Source organism: Narcine bancroftii, chromosome 5 (assembly GCF_036971445.1).
Source record: "Narcine bancroftii isolate sNarBan1 chromosome 5, sNarBan1.hap1, whole genome shotgun sequence".
Lineage (NCBI taxonomy): Eukaryota > Metazoa > Chordata > Chondrichthyes > Torpediniformes > Narcinidae > Narcine > Narcine bancroftii.
Genome location: NC_091473.1, coordinates 254,610,538 through 254,620,112, shown reverse-complemented (window position 1 = coordinate 254,620,112; position 9,575 = coordinate 254,610,538).

The following is a 9,575-nucleotide window of genomic DNA, read 5'->3' as shown; positions in this document are numbered from 1 at the left end:
CAATCAAGTTGGTCCTATTTGCCTGTGCTTGGCCCATATTCCTCTAAATCTTTCCAAATCCATGAACCTATCAAAATGTCTTTTCAATATCATAATTGTACCTTCTCGACCACTTCCCTTCTCAGCTCACTGTATGTGAAAAAGCTGTCCCCCAGGTCTCTTTTAATCTTTACTCCCTCACCTTAAACCTATTCTTACCCTGGTGAAAAGGCTGTAACTGTTCACCTTATCTATGCCCCTTATAATTTTGTACACCTCAACAAGGTTACCATTTAGCTTCCTGTGCTCCAGAGAAAACTATCCTAGCCTGATAGTAACAACCTGAGTATCAACGTGAAGGAGATGATCGTGGACTTCAGGAGGACCAGGAACGACCACCCTCCACTACACATCAACAACTCTGTAGTGGAGAGAAAGGAGAGCACCAAGTTCTTTGGAGTCCACCTAACTAGTGTCCTATCATGATCACTCAACATCTCCTCACTTGTAAGGAAGGCACAACAACAACTTCACTTCCTGAGAAGACTGAAGTGGGCAAGGCTACTGGCCACCATCATGTCAACCTTCTATAGGATCTCTATCGAGAGCGTCCTGGCCAGCTGCATCACGGTGTGATATGGTTGCTGCAAAGAAATTGATTGGAGGTCAATCTACAGGATTGGAGAGGATCACTGTTTTCTCTCTCTCCCCATTGACATGATTTACCAGGATCATTGACTGAAGAGGGTGTGTGAAATCGTTGAGGTCCCCCTTCCACCCTGCACACAGCGTCTTTCAGCTGCTCCCATCAGGGAAGAGATACAGGAGGATCAGAGACAGCACCACCAGGTTGAGGAACAGCTTCTTCCCACGGGCAGTGAGAATGCTGAACGACCAAAGGAACCTTTCACACTGACCATGCAAGACTCATTTGTACATAATAATTAATATTTATTTATTTGTTCATTTGTTTGTTTGTTTTTATAGCTATAATGCATCCTGTATAGGTATCATTTGTCAGTGTGTGTGCTATGTCTGGTTGTGTGTCTGCATATTTTTGCACCAAGGACAGGAGAATGCTCTTTCGTCGGGTTATACTTGTACAATCAGATGACAATAAACTTGACTTGACCTATCCAGCTTCCCCCGAAATTCAAGCCCTCCAATTCTGGTAACATCTTTGTGAATTTGTTTCATCCTTTCCACTTTAATGACGTATTTCCTATGGTAAGATGAGCAGAACTGTACTTAGTATTTCAAATGGGGCTGAGCAGTGTGATAATACAGATTCTATCACCAATGTGTATATGTACAGATGTACAGATGGTCGTGTAGGATGACTGTGATTGGATGAGAGTGTGGCCACACCTACTGGCAGGTCTTAAAAGGATTACTCCTCGCCAGACCAGGTCATTCTGGACTGGTTGACCTACTTGTGATATGCTCCAGTCTTTTAGTTAATAAAAGCCTTGGTTTGGATCAACAAGTCTTTGGTTCTTACGACGCGCATTACAACCAACATCATGTACAACTGTTACATGATGACCCAACTGCTGTACTCAATGGCTTGACCAATGAAGCCAAGTGTGCCAAATATTTTCTTCTGGGTCATACTACCACAAAGGACCTCAGTGAAAGCTTTGCTCAAGTTCCTGCATACAATATCCAGTACTTTCATTCCCCAATTATCTTCATCTCCTTATAAAGCACAACCAAGTTTGTAAGCTATATCCTCCCGCACAAACAGCCATGCTATCTATGTCTATGCTTTTCTAGAACCCCCATTCCTAAGAATTTTATCCAATAATATCCCCACCACTGATACAAGGCTCACCATCCAATGACCATCAGTTCTCATGTGGTCCTTCGACACACGAGAAATCTCTGCACTGATGTACTTTCTTGCACAATGGGAGTTGTGAATATTTATTATCTATCTACCTTTTGTATTTATAACCTCTTTGAAATTTCATTTAATAATTACTATTGTAATTCATTTTTTAAATGAAGTACCTTTCAGGCTACAGCAAGTAAGAATTTTGATAGCATATCTACATTTTACCATGTATATGACAATAAACTCATTTTTATTATCATTTCCTGCTTTGTTCAAGAGGAATTTTCACCTGCAGTTAAAGATACAAAGGTCTTTAAGGCCACTCTCACTAACCTGACACAGATGTCATCAGTCCTGAGGCCTTATTCAGATTCAGATTTCAGAGTGGATATATATGACATCAAATACAACCTTGAAATTCTTTTTACCTGCAGGCGAGGCAGAATTACCACTTATTGGGAGTGCAAAATAACTGTACCCAAAGTACACATGTAAACATGTTTATGCTATTCCAAAACCCCAACACTACATCCTTCTTGATATCAATATGACATAAAATAATAGCACACCCCTCCATGATCTCACTATCCTCGATGTCCCTCTGTTTGGTAGTAGTAAAACACGAAGTCTGCAGACACCATGGTTGAAGTAAAAACACATTGCTGGAAAAACTCAGCAGGTCAAACAGTTTTTAGGTCAAAACATTTGTTTTTATTAGCATAACTGAGGATAGGGTCTTACAGTGGTCTTCAGAAGGGCTCAGGATTTAGGCAGGAAACAAGGGTTTTATATGAGTGGATGGAGGCGGAGCCAGTCATCAGTATAACGCGCCACCAGAAAATCTCAGTTCACTGCATTCACCCGTTCCTGCAGAATTTGGTGTTTGTGAATGAAGATAGAGAACTCTGATTTAAAAAATTTTTGAAAAATATACAGTTATTTACAAATTTAAGCAATCTGGGGGTCTGGAGATCCTAGAGGAGCACCTAAGTATGGGAGGGCTTTGGGCTCCTTGGGTCTCCTGGTCCCCTTGTGAGGGAGGAGTGGCGGGCGGGGATTCTGGCTCTAAGGTGGAGGGGGATGCACTTTCCTCCTGAACCAGATTCCCTGAGGCCCTGACTGGGAGTGGCGAGAATGAGCTCTGCGGCTATTCCGGCAGGTGCCAGGTCCCTGATGGAGATGGTACTCCACATAGGCGTATGTGGGATTGGCGTGAAGCAGTTTCATGTGTTTCCTGAGAAGGACTGGACACAGGTCGGGAGTGTATTTACCAATGCTGACCTTCTCTCAAAATTGAATAGGAGCTCATGAGGAGTAGCATTGGTTGGTGTATATAATAGCGACCGATAGAATGGAGAGCCATAGGAAGGATGTCCTGTCAGCGTGAATCCGGAAGTCCTCTTGACTTGAGGGCCAGTTTGACAGCCTTCCAGACCATGGCGTTTTCCTTTTCAACCAGCTTGTTCACCTGGGGGTTGTAGATAGTAGTCCTGCTGGATGCGACGCCCCTCGCCAGCTGGGACTGATGTATCTTTGCTCATAAAGGATGAGCCCTGGTCATTATGTATATAGCCGGGATATCCAAACAGGGCAAAAATGGAATCTAGGGCCTTTATGACTGACAAAGTGGACGTGCCTGGACATAGAATGGTGAACGGGAAGCGGGAATATCATCAATGATAGGAAGAAATTGTTCCCGTTAGTGGAGGGGAGAGGTTCCTTAAAATCAACATTGAACCGTTCGAAGGGCCTGGATGACATGATCAGGTGGACCTTTGTGGGGCAGTAGATGTGCGGCTTGCACTCCTGGCAAGACCTGGTCATTTCCCTGACATCTTCCATGGAGTAGGACAAAATGAGCCATGCGGGTAACCCCTGGATAGTAGAGCTCATTATCCAGAGACCACAGTTGGCCGGTGTGTGCAGGGGCAAAGCTTCCTCTGGATAAGGCATCTGGAGGGTCATTAAGGACTCCTGGCCGATAGGCGATGTCATAACTGTAGGTGGAGAGCTTGATCCTCCACCTGGCAATCTTGTCATTGTTGATTTTTCCCCTCTTGATGTTATTAAGCATGAATGCCACCGAGCGCTGGTCAGTGAGGAGTGTAAATTTCCTACCAGCCAGGAATGTAGTGCCTCCAGTGCCTCACGGCTTCTACAATGGCTTGAGCCTCCTTTTCAACAGGGGGGTTTTGGAACTCGTGGCCTTGTAATGTCCGAGAAAAAAATGCAACTGGCCTGCCCACTTGGTTGAAGGTAGCGGCCAGGGCCATGTCCGAAGCATCATTTTCCAACTGGAAAGGTACAGTCTTGTCCACCACGTGCATGGTGGCTTTCACAATATTGTTTCGAAGGTAGTTAAAAGCCATTTAGGCTTCAGCTGAGAGGGGAAAAGAAGTGGTTTTTAAGAGAAGTTGAACCTTATCAGTGTATTGAGGGATGCTCTGGGCATAGTATGAGAAAAACCCCAGGGATCTCCTCAAAACTTCATGGTCCTGGGAACAGGGAGCTCTAACAGAGGGCGCATCCTATTGGGGTCAGGGTCGATGATGCCATTCTCCACCACGTAGCCAAGAATAGCCAGTCGTGTAGTCCTAAATACACACTTGCTAGAGTTATAAGTGAGGTTCAGGGCTTTTGCTGTGTAGAGAAAACTGATGGTTGGTGTCATGGTCCTCCAGGGTATGGTCACAGATGGTGACATTATTGAGGTAGGGGAAGGTAGCCTTCAACCCATATTCATCCACCATTCTGTCCATCTGCCTCTGGAAGATAGAAACGCCAGTAGTAATACTGAAAGGCCCCCTCTGGAATTGATAGAGATGAGCATTAGCCTCACATGCTGTGTATGGACGGTCCTCGGAATGGATTGGCAGCTGGTGATAAAAAGCTTTCAGGTCAATGGTCAAATAAATCTGATACTATGCAATGTCATTCACCATATCTGCAATTCGAGGGATGGGGTAAGCGTTCAGGAGTGTGTACTGATTAATGATTTGGCTGTAGTCAATTACTAGCCTCAACTTGTTTTCCCCTTTAACTATTACCACTTGTGCACTCCACGGACTAGTGCTAGGTTTGATGATACCTTCATTGAGTAGACATTATGAAGTCTCGATCTGCTATGCTGTACCACCTGCTCTTGGTAGCAATAGGTTTGCAGTCTGGGGACAGATTTGGGAAGAGAGGTGGAGAGGCTGCATGTGGGTTCTGATTTTAGAGGCACTCCATTCCGAACAGTTATGGGGGGAGGGGACCAGAATACTCCAAGGTCACACTTTTAAGGTGTCACAGGAAGTCCAGACCCAACATCACAGGAGTGCACAATTCATCAAGTATATACAGGCATATTTTAAAAATTTCCCCCCCCCCCCCCATGACAATGTTCTCTAATATGAGTGGAGAGCGAATGAGACTCAAGGAATATATGATAATTCGAAGGATCCATCTTTAGCTTGTACTCTTGCACAGTCCGTGAGTCTATGAAGCTTTCAGTAGAGCCCATGTTGATTAGGCATTTATTGGAGTGTTCATTTACCTTAACAGTCACTATGGAGTTGCTAAGCTGGTGAGGTCTGTCCTGACTAGAACCATCGAGATTAGGACTTTGGAAACTCCATACTCTTCACTCGAGTGGCCCCCTCCATCCTAGTTTGCCCGCAGGTAAGATGGCGTCAACCTCATGGCACAGCAAGATGGCCGCCCTCCTTCCTCCTCTGATGATGACGCCGTTTGAATTTGAATCACGTGAAGATGGCCGCCAAGCCTATTTGCGCCGTTTTCTTGCAGCCACCCTCCTTCAGCGCGTAGTGCAGCAAGTGAGTTCAGGCGAATTCGGGCAGATGGCTTGGGGCTGGAATCGGAGGCAGGAGTGGCGCAAGCCGCAAACTTCCCTGGGCTTCCCCTCGCATGGCAAACTCTTGTCCAGTGTCCTTTCTTGCCACAGCTGGAGCAAACTGCATCTTTAGCCGGGCAACGAGATTGGAGATGCTGGCTCTTGCCACAGGAAAAGCACTCCATAGCGTGGGAGCGCTCCTTAGGATGGGAAGCAGCAGCTGTTACGGCAGGGGTAGTGGGAGTAGCCGGTCCTTGGAAGGAGTCACCTGGGTGAGTGAGTGAGCTGGCTTCGAGGTTGTCATTCTCGAACTTGGCCTATTCCAGCAACTAGGCCAGTTCAATGTGGCTAGCCAGGTCCTTCTTACCCGACTTGAGCAGTTGCTGCCTCATGTACCTCAAGCGGACCCCCGTGACTAGAGTGTCCCAGATCAGTTCTTCCTCACGAACACGGCCGTAGCCACTTTGTACCTGCACTTCTTGGCAAACGTCCACAGATCCAGCAGTGAGTCATCAATGGTCTATCCTGGCCATTGGCAACGTCGAGTGAGCCAGTGCCTCACTAGAAACTTGTTTTGCAACTTCAGGTACCAAGCCTTCAATGTCCCTTTCGTTCCTACCCTCGAAATAAGTGCGGACCTCCTAAGTTCATCGGTGTGGAAGACATCTCTGGTCACATTCAGGTAGGCCTGGGATCAGTCTAGCCAGTTCGTGAACTCCTCAGCCATGTCGGGGGGGAGAGAGTCTATCAGCAGTGTATCTGGCTTGAGCAGCGCTTCCATCTTCAAGGGAATAAGCTAATAAAATTGTAATGCGAATAAAAGCTCTCACAACTGGAAGGAGAACATATGTTTTTATTAGCATAACTGAGGGTAGGGTCTTACATTGGTCTTCAGAAGGGCTCAGGGTTTAGGCGGGAAACCAGGGTTATATATAGGTAGATGGGGGTGGAGCCAGCCATCAGTATAACACACCACCAGTGAATCTCAGTTCACTGCACTGGTTCCGTCCTGTGCTGTGACTGTATCTGTGGCCCCTCCCTCTTTTGACCTTCAATAAAGCCTCTAACACCTTGACCCTTCCCCAGAAAGACCAGGTCACGGCTTAGGATGAGGTCCCTGTCCATTGTGAATAAAACCCTGTAGATCAGTGACTGGGTCTCAGCCTCTCGAGTTATTTACTGTATGTCAATTTTATTCACAATTTTTTGTTTTTATTACCAATAATGGTCCAACTCCTGAAACCCGACAAGCTGGAGATTGATCCATAGTCGCCTGAAGTCCAACCAGATTATTCCTTCTTCAGTTTCTCTACATTCTCTGGGGTTAACAACTTCACATTCAGCTTCCATGTTCCCCTGCCCGCCTTATGCTCCTCCTTCAGTGGTCAGAGAAGAACACCGGCGCAACATCGATGGTTCTGACCGTGACGGCCTTCGACATGAAGATGAAGTCCTTCCGAGACCAAGTGGTGCTCCACCTGCAGGGTTGCTGAAGGCGTTGCACAGCTTTGCATCAGTCTTGCTTCTGCTTCACTTTACCAACTTTAGAAGTGAAACTCACACCCATAGCTCATTCTCTTCCTTCTCCAGTTCGAGCTTCAGCTTGAAATCCCCCAAATAAACCTGCTGGCACAGTTAGGAAACAGGGAGTTCCCATACAAATACCTCACTCCCAAACCACTGCACAAAGAACTGACCCAGCTGCAATTTTGTGATCTATTTGGCAGTTCAAATGGGGGTGGGGGGAGGGGAATAGAGGGGAGAGGAACACAAAATATTCCTAAATGAATGACAGCCACTAGCAGGACAATGAGACTAACTTCAGAGCAGCATGGGTGTGAATCCTTGGAAGGTTTTAATCCTGCTTACACCCTGGAGCAGTACAAATAAGACAAAGAGATATCATAACTGGAAAAATACCTGAAGAGTATTCTGTTGAGTGTTTTGGGTGATGGGGAGGGGCCAGGTTATGAGAGCCATGGGGTACTCTGTGCACTGGGGGGCTTTACAGTGAGAGCACAACCCTGTCATCTACTGCCCAGAGATTTCTCAAAATGACTGATTGTACACATGGTGCTATTAAATAGCAATGATGACCCTGGGTTAAATGTCCTGTTTATCTTCTACGTCATCAAGAAAATTAAGGGGAGGACTGTTGAGATACCATTTCAGGCCACATGAAAATTGTGTATGTGTGCAATATTCTCTGGCTGGAAGCCAATGGAAAATGTTGATAAACCTTGACAGTGCATTGATTCTGCAACATTCCAGGACTTGAAATTCACTAATTGATTTTGTAGGAACGTAAATCAGTACTGTACATAGTCATAGAGTTATTGAGAGATGCAGACCGGAAACAGGCTCCTCAGCACAGCGAGTCCAGGCCAATCATCTACACATGAGGGGTAATTGATAGTGGCCAATTAACGAGCTAACCCACATATATCTGGACAGTACGAGCAAGCCCATTAACCCACCATCGAGATCATTGATGGGGAACGTTGCCATTGGAGAGCAGCAGCGTTCATCAAGGATCCACATCACCCAGCACATGCTCTCTTCTCACTGCTGCCGTCAGGAAAGAGGTATCGGTGCCACAAGACTCGCACCACCAGGTTCAGGAACAGCTGCTCCCCCTCCACCATCAGATTCCTCAATGACAAACTCCATCAGGGACTCATTTAAGGAGTCTTGCTTTGCACATTATAATTGAATATTTATTTTCTGTATTGTATAGTCTGTTTGTTTGCATTTCCATCTTTTTTCATTTCTTTTCTATGTGTATCTTTTTATTGAATACAGATTACAATAGGTATAAATTCTGTCTGGCTCACAAGGAAAGGAATCTCAGGGCTGTATGTGGCACATTGTATGTACTCTGACAATAAATCTGAAATCTGAACTTTGATGTTAATTCGGGGCATCCCAGTCAGCACAATGTTACTAAGGTGTCAGCAACCTGGGTTTGAATCCCCTGCTGCCTGTAACATCCTCCCAATAACCACATAGGTTTTCTCTGCATGCTCCATTTCCCACCCACATTCCAAAAACTTGGTGTATTGGGAAGGGTCGTGGCTGTCATGTGACAGCACTGTCCCCCTACCTGGTCAGAGGACACACCAGCTGCCAATCAAGGTTTGGTTCCGCCCCACCCATTAGTGCACACCTTGCTGTTGGCTATATGTAAATTACCTGGGCTGCATTCTCCAGCCTGCCTGTCCTTGGCCTTGAGCCATTGGCTGTTGTAATTAGATTAACCCTCCTGCCACTGAGCTATTGGCCCCCAGCAAATGATGTGGGCTTGTCCCTCCAGCACTATAAAGGTGCCATGTGTTCTTTGTTTTCTCTCTCTCTGCCAGTTTGGGACCATCCTGTTTCACTCCAGGCCTAGAAACATAGAAGGGTGGTGGAGAAACTGTTGGTAAGATGTGCACCGTTTAAAGGGTTGGGAGCATTTAATTAGTGTCCCTTGTAGCATTGAGCCAGGCCTGCACTGAGTCGAGGGAAGTGGGGCATTGTAGTGATGTTTCCCTGATCATTGTATGTACCAGTTTTTTGTGTGTATGTGCAGAGGTTTACCTAACATATCAACCCTGTTGTCCAATTTCCATCCATGAAATAAGTGTGTGCTTTGTACCTCTACTTTGGTCTGGTTCTTAACCTGTGGGACCCACTCAAATCCAAACAACACATGGGGCTATTAGGTTAGTTGGATTTAATTGGGTGGCACAGGGTCGTGGGCTGGAGAGCCCTGTAACATGCAGTATATCTAAATTAAAAATTAGATTAAAATTAAACTAATTTTGCATCCTCCTGGCAGAGACTGCAGACATTGGAACATGGACCAAAAAACATACGCTGCAGGAACTCAGTGTGTCAAGCATCAGACATAGGGTCTTGACTTGGAACAGTGACAATTGCTTT